Here is a 19,202-nt window from a genome sequence, read left to right on the forward strand (position 1 = left end):
AAATAACATAGTGATGTGGCTTATCCGGCGGATATCGATAAAATATGCTTAGTGATGTACCGGTGATTTCCCTACCAATTTAGGGCTTGGTGTGGTTTTATTTGGTTTTATCATATTTAGATTATTTTGAATATCAATGTATTAAGAATAACTTTCATCGTAACTTTTTACAATTAATTATTTTTTGGAAATTATTTTGTAATATTTTGATCTTATAGAGTAGAAATAATAAAATACCAAAACATCTTCTCTAGTTACTTTTTAATGTGTATCACTTTGCATTTCTTTTGTTAAGATACCTACTGAACAACGAGTTTTATTCATGATACGGCTTCAACTAAGTAACGACTTACCTTATTGCAAAATATGATTAGCAGGACGCAAGGCGGCAACGAATCTGTGAACAAGATTTTATAGATCAATCACAAGGCAGAATTTGTAGTTATTTACCTATCAAAACATCTAGGGATAGACATTCGCATTGTATTTCCAAACACAAACATTTCAAACTCATATTATTCAAGTTTTTATTCCGTAGAAAATGTCATTTTAAAGAACTAGCAAAAGATAATAAAACTCGGCAAAACACAAGGCCGTAATAAAATAACGAAGACGAACAATATTTTTGTAAAACATTGTACTAAAACGGAGCCAATTTTATCGAATAAATGCCCCAATTACGGCGAAGTTCCTCCAGGTTTACGGAACCATAAAATATTATAAGCATCGAGTAGTGCGGGGACGAGTCGCTCGTTTTTACGAGACCTCGACGGGGCGAATTGCGTGTCGTCGGGAACAATTTGCGAATATGTGAGGTAATTATGTATCATCTCAATTCTCGTCGCATTGGGTTCGATTACCGCCGGCGAGCAGCTGAGCGCCGCCGCCCGCTATCGCCCGCAGTCGCCCGCTGTCGCCTGCACGTGACGCGCAATATCCCGCACAAAATAAAGGTTTCCCCCGCGACGACGATTGTTCCTCCTCGACCCTCTCGCTCCTAGCCGAGAAATACAAACGCACGCCTCCGAATGACTTTACAAAAATTTGCATGGCGGGATCTTTTTTTCTCTATATTTTCACGTTCAGAAAAGCAATTTTCGTACGTCGCTCGCGATACGGAGCGCGGGAAATTGCACTCGTTCCTCGGCGAACGTGAAGAACAGTGCGGGGAGTATCGAACGAGTGGAGAATACGATTGCGTCGATTCACTGCTATTTCTTCGGTATATTGAATATTTATTGTCTTTATTTATTCTTAAGGCGAATGAGGTCGAATTCCTCCGTATCGTGTTATCCGGCGGCCCTCGGGGGGCCGTAATCGAATAACCGGGGAGTGATGTAAGGCGACAGGGCAATTAACCGACCCTACAATAAGATTTACAGAAAGAGTTTGTGCAGTCGCAGTCATTTCGCGATGTCGTGAAATTCAATTAGGCGGAGACAACTGGCCGCCCGCTCCGCCACCCGCTCTTCTACGCGCACCCGCGTCCGCTCCCGCGCCTGTCCGCTCTCCGGCCCGCTCCACTCATGCGCCCGCCGCTTGCCGCCCGCTGTGTACTACCAAATTACCTTCATTACGGAGCATAACAGAGTAATTGTTAATTACTTTTCCTACTCAGCTATTATTTGTAATTATAAGATGCCGTTATGCAGATGTACAGCTTCAAATGACTCAAACAGCAATTTGCACGTATAATGTGCAAGAAACAAAATAATTTCACACTTTGTTATGACTCATGACTCATGAATATTATATTCCATAGTAGGTAAGGCAAACTTTTTTGCTTAGCTACATAATTTGTAAAATTAATCCTATAATATTGTACACTAAACTACGGATCACTCAGATTGCCCTAATAGCTTTTGATAATGATGTTTATAATTCTATTGTCGAGCGCTAATAGACGCATGGCCAAAGTGTGTTCGAGGCGTAGGCCGTAGCTCGTACGTTGCCGTAGCAGTCGTAGCATGCTACGGTGTGCTACGAACTGCTACGCCGCACCCGACTCTTGTTCCTTTGAAAATATTACTACGAAGTACGACATAGTCTTGTGAATTATTATTTATTATTAAAAATATATTAATTTTCTTTTTAATTGTAAACTTTTCTTTTAATTAAATACCTTTTAAAACGAACAATATATTTTATAGTGCCTACCTGTACAGTGTACAATTATTGATATTGTAATGTCTGCTTGTCCTGGTCAAAAAAAAATTTTACAATCCAATATTTTTATCAGTTTTGCAGGTTTATTAATTAAACACAAGTTACTGGTACACATTTTTTGTGAAATATGTCTTAATTGATTACATTAATCATTTAATAAACAATTGGCGGAATTACACAGATATAAGACTTATAGAAAAAAATCTGGTAGTAATTCCGAGTGTAGATCACATCTACGTCGGTCGCCACAGTCGGCGCTCGTTACGATGATTTACGAGCGGTCAGGCCGATGCGACGGATCGATCTGTCCCACTCATCGGGTCGATCGGTGCGACGTTAATGGCGCTGACCGACAAAATGCAACTCCATTTATTTATAGGCTTCCTTCAGTTCGTTATTACCTCAATTATGGTGCCGAGTTATTTAATCGTTGCGAATTAATTACAGCAAGTAACAATATTATCGTGTTTGAGGAAAAATGTTGATTGTTCTATATGCGCACATATTTGCGATCGATTGTTTTGATCCATTGTAAATGAACTGGTGTGAACCGGTTTCTTAGAAAGCAAATATGAAACTCGCATAAAAACTAGTTTACGATGAAACGCGTGAAATTACTTACGCCCTATCTAAGTCAAAACCACAGTATTTCATAATATTAATTATAAGACGTGCTATAGAGCTCAAGGCTTTGATAATAATAATAATAGCTCCCACACCGGTTTCGGTGACAGTGGCCGGTTTCATTGAAACCAGGCCAGCTACGCAGGAGTAATTTTATAGTGCCCAAGTGTGTGCGCAGTACACAAGAGCACTCTCTATTCCTTTACTCTTATAACCCAGTGGGACGGAAGACCGACACGGCTTTGACTATAGCGTCTGATTATTGAAATTTGCGAGTCAGCATTTTAAACCAAATGTTAAAAATTAAGGTTGCGTCTACAAAATTAGTGACATAATTTGCGGTCGTGCAAGTATTAATTCGGTCGTGCTGGATGCCTTTAATGTGTTCGCAGACGCAGGGGTATGATCAACGTCTAAACTCAGGATTTGTTAGTGAGTAAGGGGTGAATAATAATAATTAACGACTGTCAAGGCCCGAGGGAGAGGGTTGCAGAGAATCCTCAATCAAACTTTTAACGATTTTAACTTAAGTGATTGTATGAAACAATATTTTTTAACATTTATTACATTGATAAATGAAGTTAAAAACATTTAACATAATTTTTAGTTCATTCGCTTCAAAATTTTTGTAAAAAATTTAAATATTTTATAATTATTAATAATTAAATAAAGTTTAAGCTGCTGAACAATCGTAATTTGTTTTCACTGAATCTTTTAAAATATTTTGTTTGTAAGTGAGAGAACTGAAAAGTGCTTTCAAATATCTCTGTCGCGGTTTCATAATTTCATAATACTTTCAATGCTTTACATATTTAATAAACGTTATTTCAATTTGAATATTATTTTTTAATCAATAAAGATAATTATATTGAATAACAAAGTTTTTTTTAGAAGTCATATTAAAGTCAACTTAACGTAAAAATATTTTTTTATTTGCCGTGTTTGTGTTATTTTTATTATTTTTGTGGCCTAGTAGAAGATAAGTATAGTTTTTCTATTTCGAATTTACTATCTACATTATATACAATAAGACAAAAACGCTTGTTTCAATTAGGTACTCTTGAATTATGTTTTTAATACATACTCTTTTAAAAAAAAATTAAAAAATTAGACTTTAATTGGATATAAATATCCAATTAAAGTCTAATTTTTTTTTCTCAACTTACGCTGGCTGAGGGACGTGCATCACTAAAATTTTGTATATAATATGTTACCGTTAGAATGCAGAATACGTTAACATGCACATTACCTAGGTAATCTGCAGATTCTCTGATACCATTTGTTAAAGTGTGAATTTTTTAAATAAAAAAGCTTATATCTGCACTTAACCTATAGTTAGTTTGGATTCTCTTCGTAAAATTCCTAAAAACTTTGACTTAAGCTTGTCAACTTGACTGTTGTTGATTTGATTGGTTTCTAGTTGATACGATCTGTTATATTTTATTAATGGAGTAACATTTTACTTAAAATTTAATAATTTATACCTTTATTTATGTCCAACAAGTTATATTAAATAATTCTCTACAACTAAATAACATGTTTTATTCAAACAAGAACCTGTTTTATGTAATTTAATGAGAATAGATTAAACTTTTTGCACTTTACCTGACTCACCCTGATAATCTGCAGAATACCTTGTTAATCTGCAGTCTAACTGTTTTACGCACATTAACGGTAACACACCATAATAAATAGATAAGTCTATAGTTATGACAAAAAAATCATTAGGCGTTACTGTTTGTGTAATATAATGTTGATATAATATTATGTCTCTATATGGTTAAAAAATTCATTAGACGTTGACAATAGCGGGTAAATCGCCATACATCGCGGGCTTATTAAGTTGGCCAACAAACAATAAGCAAGTTGCGACCCTCGCCAATAAAGAGATATTGGGAAAACTTCGCGACGGATAACATAATACACAAATTATTAGAAAGGCTGCCGATATATTACCTCAATATCACAATACGTTTGTGGTTTCGTATTGACACAGTTGTAATGGTTGGAATGCCGAATAAAATGTACAAGAGATATTTATGTGTTTTTGATATTTCATAACATAACTATATCGGAATAAACTTAACCCTAACAACATAATTACTAGGGTGAAGTTTATTAATCGAGATAGAAATTTATTTGTAGGTAATTAGGATAATAAACTTAACCCTAAAGATGATTTTAGACTACGCTATAATATAATAGCATATTTTTGGCGAAGACGTATTAATTATTTAAAAAAAAATTAATCAAAATACAAAAAATATTTTAATGCACTAAATATAAATTTTACAAATTAACAGAAATTAACAAAAACGAAATTATCGACACGACACACGAGATGTTCACGGCACGAAAGCTCGATGAGCAAAAGAGGGTGACCGGCGCAAGCGCTCTGCTTATATAGCTGGGTTGCCAACATGGCCGCCTTCGGGACTTCTTTATGCTAACAATATATAGTATTTAGCTCATAGCACAAGAATATCGCGCACAATACATATAAGCGTTTAGCAAGCCAATAATATTCGTACAGTACAGTGTGAACGTGTTCATAACAATGTATGGTGCGCGATATTCTTGTGCGAGCTATATAATACTATAATAATTATGCTAATAAATTATAGCGTAGTCTAAAACCAGCTTAATAATTATAATAATAATAACCCTTATATTATAATGATTAGTAATAATAATATCTATGGACGCTTCACACCACATCAGTCTGGCCCCGTGCTAAGTACCTGAAGGACTTGTGTTACAGGTACCAGACACCGGAAATATATTAAATACTTTTATACTTTACATATATTTAAGATTTTTATTACATCATACAGATATTTAATACACATCCAGACCCAGGAACATTGAAAACTTTTTGTTCCGTCGGCGGGATTCGAACCCGCAAGCCCCGGCTTGAGTTGACACACTCAACCAATTGAGCCACAGAGGTCGTCAGAGGTTAGAGGTTTAATCTGATAATACATATATTTTATAGCATGTATGAAATATAAATCCAAAAATTGATATGTTGATATGTTGATATGCTTGCTACGAATAATAAAAACTATTATTATTCGTAGTATGCTTGGCACAAAAACAAACGAAAATAGTCTACTTAAGTACTACATATTTATTATTAGTAATAATAATTTGTACCTTAATTATTATTTCATATTAAAAAAAATAAGCTTGCTTCATAATCTTTACACACAGAGAAATATGTATAACTAGATGTCCCGCGCGGCTTCGCCTGCGTAAATTTGGAATTTTACAGAAACCGTACATTTTTCCATAAAAAATATTTCCCCCGTTTTTCCCACATTTTCCTGAGTTTCTTCGGTCGTATTAGTCTTAGCGTGATAATATAATATAGCCTATAGTCTTACTCGATAAATGATCTATCTAACACTGAGATAAGTTTTTAAATCGGACCTGTAGTTCCTGAGATTGACGCGTTCAAGCAAACATACTCTTCAGGTTTGATAATAATAGGTAGGTATAGATTTTTTTTAATTATCGCTTGACAAACTCGAGTATCGATCTAAAAGACTATGAAATGGTATAATATGGTAGTGATGATGATGATGAATGTAATTTGCATAGTAGCATATGCTTTTTATTCTTAAAACAACGCCGAAACTCCCAAACTTGTATCTATAAAGAATCAGGAGCTCTCTCAGCACCTTCCCTCAATTACTTATGGATCCTTCATCAGATCACCACTTTTGTGAATATAATACCAAATTGGGATGATACCCTATATACCAAAAGAAAAAATTTGAAAATCGGTTAACAAACGGCGGAGTAATCGTTGAATATAAGAAAACGAACATAACACCTCCCCCATTTTGAAGGTCGGTTAAAATTGTAGCCTATGTGTTATTCTGATGTATAAACTATATTATTGTAAAGTTTCATTAAAATCCGTTCAGTAGTTTCTGCGTGAAAGAGTAACAAACATCCATAAATCCACACATCCATACATCCAAACAAACTTTCGCTTTTATAATAGTATATCCGGTTCGAAGGACCACAAAGATGCACGGGTCTGTACACCTGTGTAAAGTGTACAAACCCGTACCTGATATAAGAAGAAGTGATATAAAAATAATGATATAAGTGTAAGTGCTATAAGAATAAGTGCTATAAGTATAAGTGCTCGCGTATTATAGCAGACACATTTTATATACACAAAGATAATGATGAGTATAGCAAAAATTAAATTTACGAAATCGTTTAAATATTGAGATATTTACAAAATTGATAAACTAATTATTATGCTGACCTAGGAATGTGCGATGCTTGCATCGTACAAGTAGGATTTTAATTATTTACAATCCTGTAAATAGACTCAAAAACAAATGAAAATTATCTAATTATCGTTATTCAGTAAAATCGGCACGAATGGGCCGGCTCGACCGGAGAAATACTACGGGCTCACGGAAAACCGGCGTGAAACAGCGCTTGCGCTGTGTTTCGCCGAGTGAGTGAGTTTACCGGAGCCCTAATCCCCTACCCTATTACCCTATTCCCTCTTGAAAGGCCGGCAAAGCATCTGCAGCTCTTCTGATGCTGCGAGTGTCAATGGGTGACGGAAGTTGCTTTCCATCAGGTGACCCGTTTGCTTGCTTGCCCCCTTATGTCATAAAAAAAATTAAATTAACAACTTGTAACAAAACCATAATCTTCACACTCATAAAAATATGTATGAACGTAATATTTTATAATCTTGTAAGCTGAGCGGCGGTCGAACGTAAGGCGATTATAGGCGATCGTGCGCTAACGCCGGTAATGCCGTGTAAATAAGATTTGGCTCAAGAACAGGCTTACTGTCCGACTGACATACGATTAAGTGTTCTTCACGGCTCAACAGGTACTCACATTAAGACTTTTGCCTAATTGAAAAAAATGGATACTAAATTTATTTTTGAGTGCATTTATTTTAATGTGAGCATCTATCTATCTTAATAATGTACTATCAAAGAAGTTGATATTACATTACATTGAGGTCGCGTTAAGGTGACCCCATAAAAACTGTGTTGGGCATGTTTTAGATTGCTTGTTTTCTATGAGAGGCCGGCCCGGCCTCTCATAGAAAATAAGAAATGGAACAGCAAGAACTCGAAAGGGCGTAATCGACAAAATGGTTTTTGTCGCGTAATTTAAAAACCATAAATATAATATGTCAAATAAACTATGGGCAAATTAAAGTGTATGCTTGAACCAATCTATGTACAAAATTACAATCCCTTTTTTACAGAGGTCTTTTTGATTGAACTTTTATAACACAGAATACTGTGTTATAAAAGTTGACCAATCGTGTTATGCTATGGGTAATTCAAAGACAAAGACATGATGAATACTGACAATGAACTTTTGGTAAGGATATACTCAGAATCTGAGAAAGGATACTTTTTATCCTGAAAAATGTACAGTTCCTGCACGACTAACGAATTTTGGCGCAACGGAGTTGCGGGCGTCATCTAGTTCTACTATATATACGACAATATTCTACTAATGCTGTGGAATAATAATTATGGCCAGTAACTGGCCTTTTATTATAAACTTAAAACTGATTGTAAGTATATTAATATACTTACTATCTTTAACACATTGCGTGCGCGCATATTTCGCCGGCGATCTATTACAGCACTAGCACGCGGCTCCATTAATTACTGTGCATACGTCCGCGAGACGATTCATAAACTTCGCTAAATATATTCTTAATGAAACTAACAAACATTATAAATAAATTTGTAGTCGTTCGTTTACTAAGGCGACGCTGATAATTTTACTGATGCGGATGTGACAACCATGACAACATACTTTTTGTTGTAATTATTGACCGACTACAACTTTGACTGAGCCAAATAGTAACAATCTGCTTTACTATTTTTGGCAAAGCGATTTTATTGAATAAATGAAACCTACAAACTTAATGTGATAATCGAAAGATAAGAACAGAGGCACGTAGCATCAGAATTAATCAGGGCACACTTGCGGCGCGGGGCGCGGAGGGAGAAGAGGCTCTAAGGGGGAGGGGGGAGGGCAGTCGATTAGGGTAACCTCGTGGATTATTGAGACATCGCGCCAGCTGCGGCGAACTTGCGATATTGCCGCCGAACTGACCTCAACTTGTTCCAACTGCCCAAGAATTTTCAGCACCGCTCAAACTCTGTCTCCGATCTTTATTGGAAAAACGTATTGTGGTACACGTGACGTTGGTTGTCGCTTATTGGGAAGATAGTGGACATAGCTAATATCAGTCAGGTCAACGGTTATATTTGTGCATATTTTAGTAGGCTTAAGATTAAATATTTTTAGTAACTTCTGTTCATTGATCTGCTTCGTTAATCATACTCGTAGATCGAATGTCACAAATATCAAGACAAAGGCCGTGTCAACGCCAAGTAGGTTACCTGTATGTGACGAAATATATATGTAAATATGAGTCAGCGGAGCGCTGCACATAAATCCCGGGGGATACAGATACATCAGCGCCTAATTGATGTACATCATTATTAGAATAGATCACCGGATACCGGCGTATTAATAACGGCAGGTCAGAGCGTTATATGCCGCGCTCAACAGCTTTGCTACCATCACAAATTAGCCGTATATCACACTCGAAAGCCTAAAATCGTTATGAATGAGCGGAAAATTGAGTAATACGATATAACTCGATTAAAATAAGTTGATGTCTTAAAGTGTACCGAAACTCATTATATAAAGTAGTTTTAGTAAGAAAATATAACCTTCCAAGACGAAAAAAACGACACCACAGATAGATGACTCGTCATATACACGCTGCTTTGCAACAAATAAAAGAACAGCTTTCTTGCATTGAAAAAGAACATTGTTTAGTTATAAGCCATTCCGTGGGTTTACGCGGAGGATGACGTGTCTGTAAATTTTATTTCAATTCGTGCGTGCGGAGGGTGTTCGTTCTTTATGATGACCATAATACTTGTTTTCGTGTAATAAATTTTAAATTGACTTAGGAAACAGTCGTAATATTTTAGATGTGAGAGGTTTAAGTGTTCTTAACATTACGACTGCATTTTACCTAGGAGATAAGTAACTTTATTATTTTAACATATAATTTTTTGAGAACTTATCTCCTGAAAATATATGTATGATCGAACACGTCGATGAATTTTCAATTTTATCCTTACGATTTTAGCCAAATCAGAAAAGTGTAAAACGTCGATATATTTTTTTAGAATTAAATTAAATGAGAGGTGTCAAGGGACACCCGGATGGAACGAAGTTATAAAAAAAAAACAAAAAAAGCTAAAAAACCCGCCATAGAGGAATGGTAGAATTTTAAATTTCCCGTCAGTTGACGTCATCGCCACATCAACACCCTAGTCTGCCCTTCGCAGGTACAAAAAAAAGTGTCGTTACAACTTTTTCCGTCTAGCTCCCTTTCGCAACGCGCGATAAGGAACTTCGTTCTAATAAAAGTAAGTTTATTTAGTATCGGAATGTTATTCGATTTTTGTAGTCCTTTGAGTTTTTTTATTAATTTATGTTTTTTTTTAATATAGGACTACTAGTAACTAGTGATGTTGTAGAACTACTAAGTTACCGCAACAGTGTTATAGAAACTGTTATCTGGCCTACTACGAAACCGTTTTGAGACTCAAATAACTGAATGAGAATGCTGCATTCTGCTCTAACAACGTCCTTTCACGTTTGTTAGAGTAGGATGTGGCATTCTCGTACGATTGTTTGAGTCTCAAAACGGTTTCGTGGTACGGCCCCAGCATAAAGCCTCTCAATGTTGTACCTAAGAAAATTATACTGTATATTTTGCTACTTTAACAAATTATTTTATCTGCTTGAACTCATCTTATTATTATTGAGATTTCCGATGCTATTTCGAGTGCATTAATATTTGACCAACAGCCACACTGGACAAAATTGAAGTGTTATCAAACCAGGAAATTGGAATTATCAACAAGATCACAAATCGCATCCGCATCATCACAAATCCGCACGTAAAATAATGGTCAATTTAGACCGCAACGCGACGTGTAGATACGTTTCTAAAGTATGGATTTGACAGATTCGCGAGACGTCTCACGCAATTTAAGTCTGTCAATTTAATACAAATTTAGAGATGCATCTACGTGTCGCGTTGCGGTCTGAATTGACCCTAATAGTTTCTATTGCATTCGAATAGACGTTTACGGCTAATCTAGCGCCGACATAACGCCGGGCTTAACGGCTTTTGTTAAGCCAAGACCGACCACGTTTGTCCATTTCGTGTCCAGCAGCCGGCTCCAGCTCTCCTGTCAATCACACCCCGCTGATTGGATTTCGATATTGGCACCAATGTTTCATGTTGCGCGTTTGTGTGCATATGAAAACGTATCAAAATATCGCGAGAGATTTTTGTTTGTGACACGTATATGGACTTTATTGTGTTGGTTATTGTTATGATTCTTTAAAACCGTAACTATTTTTTTGGGATTTTAATACGTGATACAATATTTTAGCTCCAATATACAATTATACATACACAATACAATTATTATTGGAACGAAGTTACTTATCGCGCGTTTGGCGTAAAGAAGGCTAGATAGAACGATATATTTGATAGTATTCCTGTGCGTCAACTAGATAGCGTTTTTTGAGAATAATTAGTGACACCTTGTTAGTATTCCTGGGCGTCAATAGATGGCGATTTTTAATATTTTTTTTTAGTGTATTCAGGTTTTTTGAACATGAGAAATAACTTCATTCCATTCGGGACTCGGGTGTCCCTTGACACCTCTCAGGTTTTTAGTAATTTTACGTTACAATAAAAAGATGCAAATATTATTTTAATATACTTTGTTGCACTATAGAAAGTGTATTAAGATACTTTTCTAAGAATATAAAGCAAATTAACAAACTTTACTACAATACCATAATATACTACGGTTGAAAAGAAAACTGCAAGACCGTAGGGAACTTAGAAATTAGTTTGGAAATATTTAAGTCGAGCGCGGCGTTACAATAAACATCAATTGTTTAGAGTTAAATCTTCGCGGGAGTTTAAGCACCGACTAACAAGTTTTCATTAATTTTTATCACCCTCATGACCCAGACGCTTAAGTGAACTGAATACTTGAACAGTTCCGAAACAATTTGGAGGCGAAGTTCGTCGGATAACAGGTACTGGGTACTCCTGATTGGAAGCGCCGACTACTTTAACGTATTTAGCATTAGCGACAGACCGACAGTTCGCTACTCTGTAATTGGCGCTGCTGTGCTTTATTAGAGCAATCTCGGAGTGGTACAAGCGCTGCATTAAAAAAACGAAACGAACATCTTTAATATTGTTATTTTATAGATTTCAGTGAACTGAGTTGTACCTACATATAAAAATATCAGACTGAAGTTTATTTTATCTTCTTTATATGCATACTAGCTGTCCCGGCAAACGTTTCTTCTGAGATATTATTTAATCAAAATCGGTTCAGCAGCTTAAACGCAAATTAATAAAGTTTATTGCGTGAAAAGCGAACATTTTCCATGATAAAAATAATATAATCCTATGTCCTTCTCCAAAACCTTACGTAATATATATTTATTCCTCTATGGTAATATCTACATGTACTCAATACCGATATCATAAGCCAAATTAATTTTTGTTGACTGCGCGGGAACCGTACATTTTCCGGGACAAAAAGTATCTAATGTCATTTTAATTGATTCAACGTATCTGCATACAAAATTTTATCAAAATCGGTTCAGCGGTTTAAGCGCAAATCATTTTAGAAACATAGTACATAAATGCTATATACAAAACCTCACTAAGAGGAGGAGAAGGTACAGTGGATATTCAAAAAAATGGATTTCACTGTCGTAAACCTTATGTTATAAAGAACAAAACTGCATTTTTAACTCAAAACCCGATTTTATGTGGAATGGAACACCAATGCTACAGCTGCAGACTTATATAAGATTTACGGATTGATTATTATTTTTAAATCTAGATCGATTATAATACATTAGAGTACATACTACCATCTAGATTCGATTTGAAACTTTAGTCTTTATTTGAGCTTTGAAATTTTCATTTCTGGGAGTAGAGACCTAGTCATACAAATAACAAATTCTAATTCTGCAATGTGACTCCTCACCTCCTCGGCCGACTTAAATATTTCAAATACGAGACATAAACCGGGCTCAAGTATTTTGGGATGATATAAAAAATATCTTCGTGTAATACGAAATTTATTAAAAAAGTTTATAGCGCAAATAAAACCTAAATACGCATACTAACGAAATAAAGCGAAAAAGGTACGCACGGAGGTCGGAGCGAGCTTCTCCGAGTTGGTTACAATTACAGATATATTATTTATTTATCGTCGGGAACGCCGAGCACAGTCCGAGTAAAGGAATTGATTTGTCCATAATTTAGTAGCGAAAACACCTCCCTGGGATCTCGGCGGCGATAAAAACAAAACATTCGTTTGTGTTTTACTATTTTCGTCTAAATGTATATTTTATAACTCTGTTTTATGAACGACTAGACAAGTTTTCTAATTTATCTCCCGCCGGCCGATAAATAATGAACGTTTGATTCCCTTTGACATTCCGCGTCTTATATTTTATTCAAGAGGTTTCGTTAACATAATAATTAAATGCGCTTTATGAATATCAACTCCTAACGAACAACGCCGAGTAAATACTCGAACTTTTACAAATATTCAACTCGACACTCATTTTGCATATTAATCACGAGCCGACTTCGAAAAAAGTTTTGTTTTCCAATGCATATTATAATTTGAGTAATTAATGGGAATTTCAAGCGATAGATTTGCGATAAAATATAGAGCGATGCAGTTACTCTGTTTAACCTAAGATGCAATTATTATTTAAAACATCTAAGACTAGACGAAGACTGTTTTTATTAGTCCTCCCTTTGACTAGACATATAAAAGCTCCTTTTTCATCTCGTACCCCTCTGTTCTCCCCTTCAATATCCTATTTAAATTTATTGCACTGCATGTACTCTAGTAGAACTACTCGGCAGTGAAGCACACATTTTACAATTACTGAATTTGAGTCGAGAATTCTCGATACACGTTACAATCCTTCAAATTAGCCGTAATGATGTTACGAATTGGCCGCAGCAAAACAAACGCAGGCGTTTGCGGGCTTCGCAGCCGAACTGACTCAGATTCTTGGAGGTAATTAACCGTTGCTATAAATTAGAGTGGCGGTCTGCTCGTGTCCGGCGATCGGGGAGGACCGAGGAGCTCCGGGGGGGTGCGGGGTTGTGCGGGGAGGCGGCGGGGGGTGCGGGGAGGGCCGAGGAGGCTCATTGCGGATGCGACGCACGAGCTCCGCCCCGAGGATGCGTCCAAACATTGTCACTCCACCGCAGCCCCAGCTGCGTTCGCTAGTTAGTGCCTACACTGTACGGCGAACACGGCACGACGCAATATCGTTAAGACCTGCCGGGCTAGCACGGCCACCAGTAGAAATGCGAAAGTATGGACAAACTGTGGATATAAACTTAGGGTCCGTTCCGATCCTTACCGCGGCTAATCGCGACCGACAAAAATTCAATAAAAATGCCACTTTATGACAGACTATAATATATGTCATAAAGTAGAATATTATTTGAATTTTTAGGACTAATAGTCTGTCATAAAGTGGCATTTTAATGAAATTTTTCGGAGCGAAAAAAGATCGGAACTTCACCTTAAGTTTATCTCCACAGTTTGTCTATACTTTCGCATTTCTACTGGTGGTCGTGCTAGCCCGGCTGGACGAGACTTTGTTAAAAAATAGACGGTGTAATTATTGTATTGTATTGTGATTTGTGCAACAAAAAATACCTTTTTGAATTCTTAATCTGCGTTTATATGTACGTTCGGGTTGTGTTGTTCCGTATCAGTCAATCGCAATTTCTAATAAGTCATTGTATAACATACAATAGTACTGTATTGTATACACAGATTCCTACATTATCGTATGCAACGCATTATAGATTAATCTCAGCGAGATATAATAGTCTGTCCACATCACAGATACATCTATCGTATCTCTAAGCCCGACCACATCTTGCGGTTAGTAACATTTCTATGCCAATATTTAACTACATTGTCTCTACATAATTGATTCAAATTAGTTGGTAAGGAACAAATTTGTTTAGCGTTCACCACGATTAGTACTAGTTTAACGCTAACCGCATTTGAATGTAGACTTGTTTATTTTTACTCCATCGAAAACGTAGTTGACTTATGTTTTTTTTTCTCGCAACGTTTAAACCTAAAGCAGAGGCTTTACGTTGTAAAGTAACTCATTTTCGGTTTAAGGTAAACCTAATCATCATTCGCTTCTACTTTTTAGTCATCTACGAACTCTTCATCATCTCGCACTTGATATTGTTCGATATTGTAATATTACTAGCTGTCCGGGCAAATGTTGTTTTGTCATATAAAACTCTTTGATATCAATTATTTCGCCCATATTATTTTACAGAAGTGACTAGGTAAATAAGTATGGCACCATGGCAACGTCCATCGCTATCCCGTCGCACAAACAATGGTCGCTGTTAGTCTCGAGTTGTAATAATTTACTAATAATAATTAACAAAATATTATGCACTTAATAATATAAAACCGGCCAAGTGCGTGTCGGGCCACGCGCAATATGGGGTTCCGTAGTATGGCTATTTTTTTTAAATATTTTTGTATGGTTAATGAATGTACATTTAATTTATGACGTGTTTTACACTACTAACAACATCACCTCAGTTACTTTCAAAGAAATTTGAACGAAAAGTTCCTTTATACTTCGCCGAATACATTTTAGTAGCTCAATAACTTATGAAGTCTTCTTGCCGTGATAGTTTTCCTTTTAAATTCAGCATATTTCCTACTCCCGTGATTTTTTTCACATTTGCAGTAGCGACCATTTAGCTGGTAGAAGGGGGGGGGGGGGGACGGGACACTGGACTCAACGATTTTTTCCACTTTAAAACTTAATATTTCACAAACGGATCCCTGAATCGGAAAATGATCTATGCATACTCATAATATTTTTAAAAAACCTATCCAACGACACCCCACACGATGGGGTGGACGTGAAAAAAAATTTCATCCCCGCTTGATGTGCAGGGAAGGTACCAAAAAAGAATTAAGATTTTGTCGACATCAATATGTGCATTCATGCCAAATACAGCTTTGTAGATCTTATAATCTCTGAGAAAAACCGCGGATAGACAGACAGACAGACAGACGGACAGACAGACGGACAGACAGACGGACAGACAGACGGACAGACAGACGGACAGACAGACGGACAGACAGACGGACAGACAGACGGACAGACAGACGGACAGACAGACGGACAGACAGACGGACAGACAGACAGACAGACAGACGGACAGACAGACGGACAGACAGACGGACAGACAGACGGACAGACAGACGGACAGACAGACGGACAGACAGACGGACAGACAGACGGACAGACAGACGGACAGACAGACGGACAGACAGACGGACAGACAGACGGACAGACAGACGGACAGACAGACGGACAGACGGTGTGTCGGGAGACCGCCAACAGTGTCTTTTGCATCTTGTATCGCCATGTCACTGATTGTCTCGATACCATAATATTTTGTGAAATCAAACATCTACATTAGCGGTCCCCCGACACACCTTGACAACAATTATGGACTAAAATATCACTTTACACTTAGGAATTATTTAAACTTAAAGTCAGTAAAATATATTATTTCATTACTTTTTAAAGTTGTTTGGCGGGGGTTTTTTTAAATTTCTTAATTTAATTTTATTTCATGCTTTTTAAACTTGTGTTGGTTATAGTGCAAAATAATTCCTATCAACAGGATCATATTATATCCCAATGAATACCATCTAGGAATGTCCTTTTGGATGAGACCGTCACGCGTCAATATGAGTCCAAACATGAAACCGTTGCTCTAAGTAATTGGTGAGGAGTTGGGTATCCTATTGATTACCATGTGATGCTGCAGCACCAGGTCAACTTTCCATTAATGTGTAAATATTCATAAATATCACGAACTACAATGCAATAAAGCCCACCAACGACTGCAAGTTGCTAATCGGCCCTCCACGAACCAGATGAACCGCGATTTTTCAGCACGGAGCAGGCTGATGGTGATAAACTATAGCTAAGAACACTCTCAATGAAGTCAGCTTTCAAACAAAAAAAACTAGATCAAAATCGGTCCACTCGTTTGGATGCTACGATGCCACAGACAGACAGACAGACAGACCGACAGACAGACACGTCAAACTTATAACACCCCTCTTTTTTGTCGGGGGTTAAAAATAACAACAAAGTCACTTGATAGAGTTAATATCGCCACGATGTTGAAATACATGTCATACGTTTCTTACATTGTCCTGTGGCTCCAGGTAATCGGTCGGAGCTCACGTATCTGATAGAGTTTCAAAGCTTCTAAACTAGTTGGGCTGTCGTCGGAAGTTGTGCAAGGTGCATGCTCCATGTTCCGATAAGGACCGGATTACTGCTCAATCCTCTCACGCGTGACGTCATCTATTATAGATATTATAGATAGTATTCTACACTGGTGCAAGTTTAGGAACGTTTGTTGTCAAAAATCTGCTTGTGGTTACAATGTCGAAAAGGCTTGGTACCCACATGTAAGTATATAAAATATGGTAATAAAAAGCTTTTATACAATAAACTTTTTCAAATACTATCTAGAGGGACAACTCACAATTTATAGGTAATGACATGTCAAGTAAATAATCAATTTTAATTATTATCAAAGACTAAAAAACTGTTCATTTTTACAATGATCTTACTTAATTTTCATGACTATCTTGGTAGCTAAGCGAATTTGTTGATGAAAACTTCGTAAGACTTCATATTGTGATGTAAAAGAAGATATATAGGTGCTATAAAATTAGATGAACGTCACAAAAGAGACTAAAATACCCCCTCATTCAACAAGAATCATGGCGTACCGCGTATTCCACCCACACCCAGTGAATATAATACTTTGATGTTAGCATCCTCACTCATGCCTACATTACCGATAAAAATATACCCCAGATTAAGGCACCGATCACACGTTTCCTTCCGCTGAAAAACATCAAATACCGGGCCGGGGCTGGAGATAAAGATAATAAATAATATTATGTTATGCAACATGCAGTTTAGTTTATTTCGTAATATTATGTACATTTTAAATTAAATTATAGTATAGCATATCACTTTTAAAGTGTAAGTATAATCTTTTCAGGCCATCTATTGGCTATAAGATACTATAATAGAGTTTTCATTGGGTTATCACTTATCAGTCCGTTCGTTTGCCTCAGTATTATATAAAAACATACTAGGCAGCCTTAAACATTTACTGTAACAGACGTATGAATAAGTAGGGATCTATTTAAATACGAGCGTATTGTCAACCCAATACAATAGAGCAGTAAGCAGGATAATTTCGGTGAAAAGATCGTGTGAATATCGGATGGCATCCTACAAATGTGTAAAGTCATGGAGCGCTAATTCTACGATATGGAAGGCGGCTGCTTTAGATGGAGATCACGACGTGGCACATACCAAACAATGGGAGGGGCACGAGGCGCGGCGCCGCGAACATCGAGCGCCGGCAAAGCTACGAGACTTACGAGGATTACACGAAAATGCGTATTCGATGACATTTTTCGGGGCCGTACAAAAAGATGAAATATAAGGAATTTTGAACGTGACGGGAATATCGACGCCGCCTATCGGTCGCCGCGCCGCGTCGGGTCGCGTCGCGTCGCGGACGGCCGCCGACGAAACCGAGCGTGACGTTCCGTTCTCGATGTAAAAATGTAAGTATGAAAAAGCTTTGTTAAGCGCGACTCGGCTGCAGCAAAGTGGCAAAGTTTCAAGTGGAAAACTTTTCATGGCGAAATCTTTGCTATAAACGATTAAATTTTAGAATATTTGTACTGCTAACGGGGCCGCGGCGTATGAAGTGACTTTTCTAAGAAGGCAATTAACTCCACTGTAAACCTATTTTATGAATTTATTAGCGGCTTTCCAGCATTTTATTATCTCAGATGTAATATAATTTGCATTAGCACCATATTTTAGTAATAGCCGTAACACTTTCTAAATTAAATTTATTCAAAACTTCGTACCTTCGGCCTAACAAAGGTGTAATTAGCAATCAGACCAATATTTTAATTCAACCCCACGCTTTAGAATAAACAAATTAGAATAATTAATGAATGTACAAATGTCGTTTGAGTATAATAATGCTTTACAATTGTTGCGGGAAGGGGTAACTAGTTTAGTCTCAAAGGAGATTATTTTGGTGATATAATTAAATTTGTCGAAAGTGCGGCGGTCAGCGGACGCCGGCCGCATTCGGAACGGGAGCCCACGTA

At 36.9% G+C, this 19,202-nt stretch overlaps 1 long non-coding RNA gene across 1 annotated transcript in view; it reads right to left on the reverse strand.

The window, feature by feature from the left end:
* Window positions 1–353: 353 nt before the first annotated feature.
* Window positions 354–19,202, reverse strand: part of LOC121726995 — a 105,528-nt gene continuing 86,679 nt past the window's right edge. The window contains exon 3 of the long non-coding RNA XR_006035608.1: window positions 354–397. This is a non-coding gene — a long non-coding RNA (uncharacterized LOC121726995). The remainder of the gene's footprint in view (window positions 398–19,202) is intronic.

The sequence above is a fragment of the Aricia agestis genome, chromosome 1 (assembly GCF_905147365.1).
Source record: "Aricia agestis chromosome 1, ilAriAges1.1, whole genome shotgun sequence".
Taxonomy (NCBI): Eukaryota; Metazoa; Arthropoda; class Insecta; order Lepidoptera; family Lycaenidae; genus Aricia; species Aricia agestis.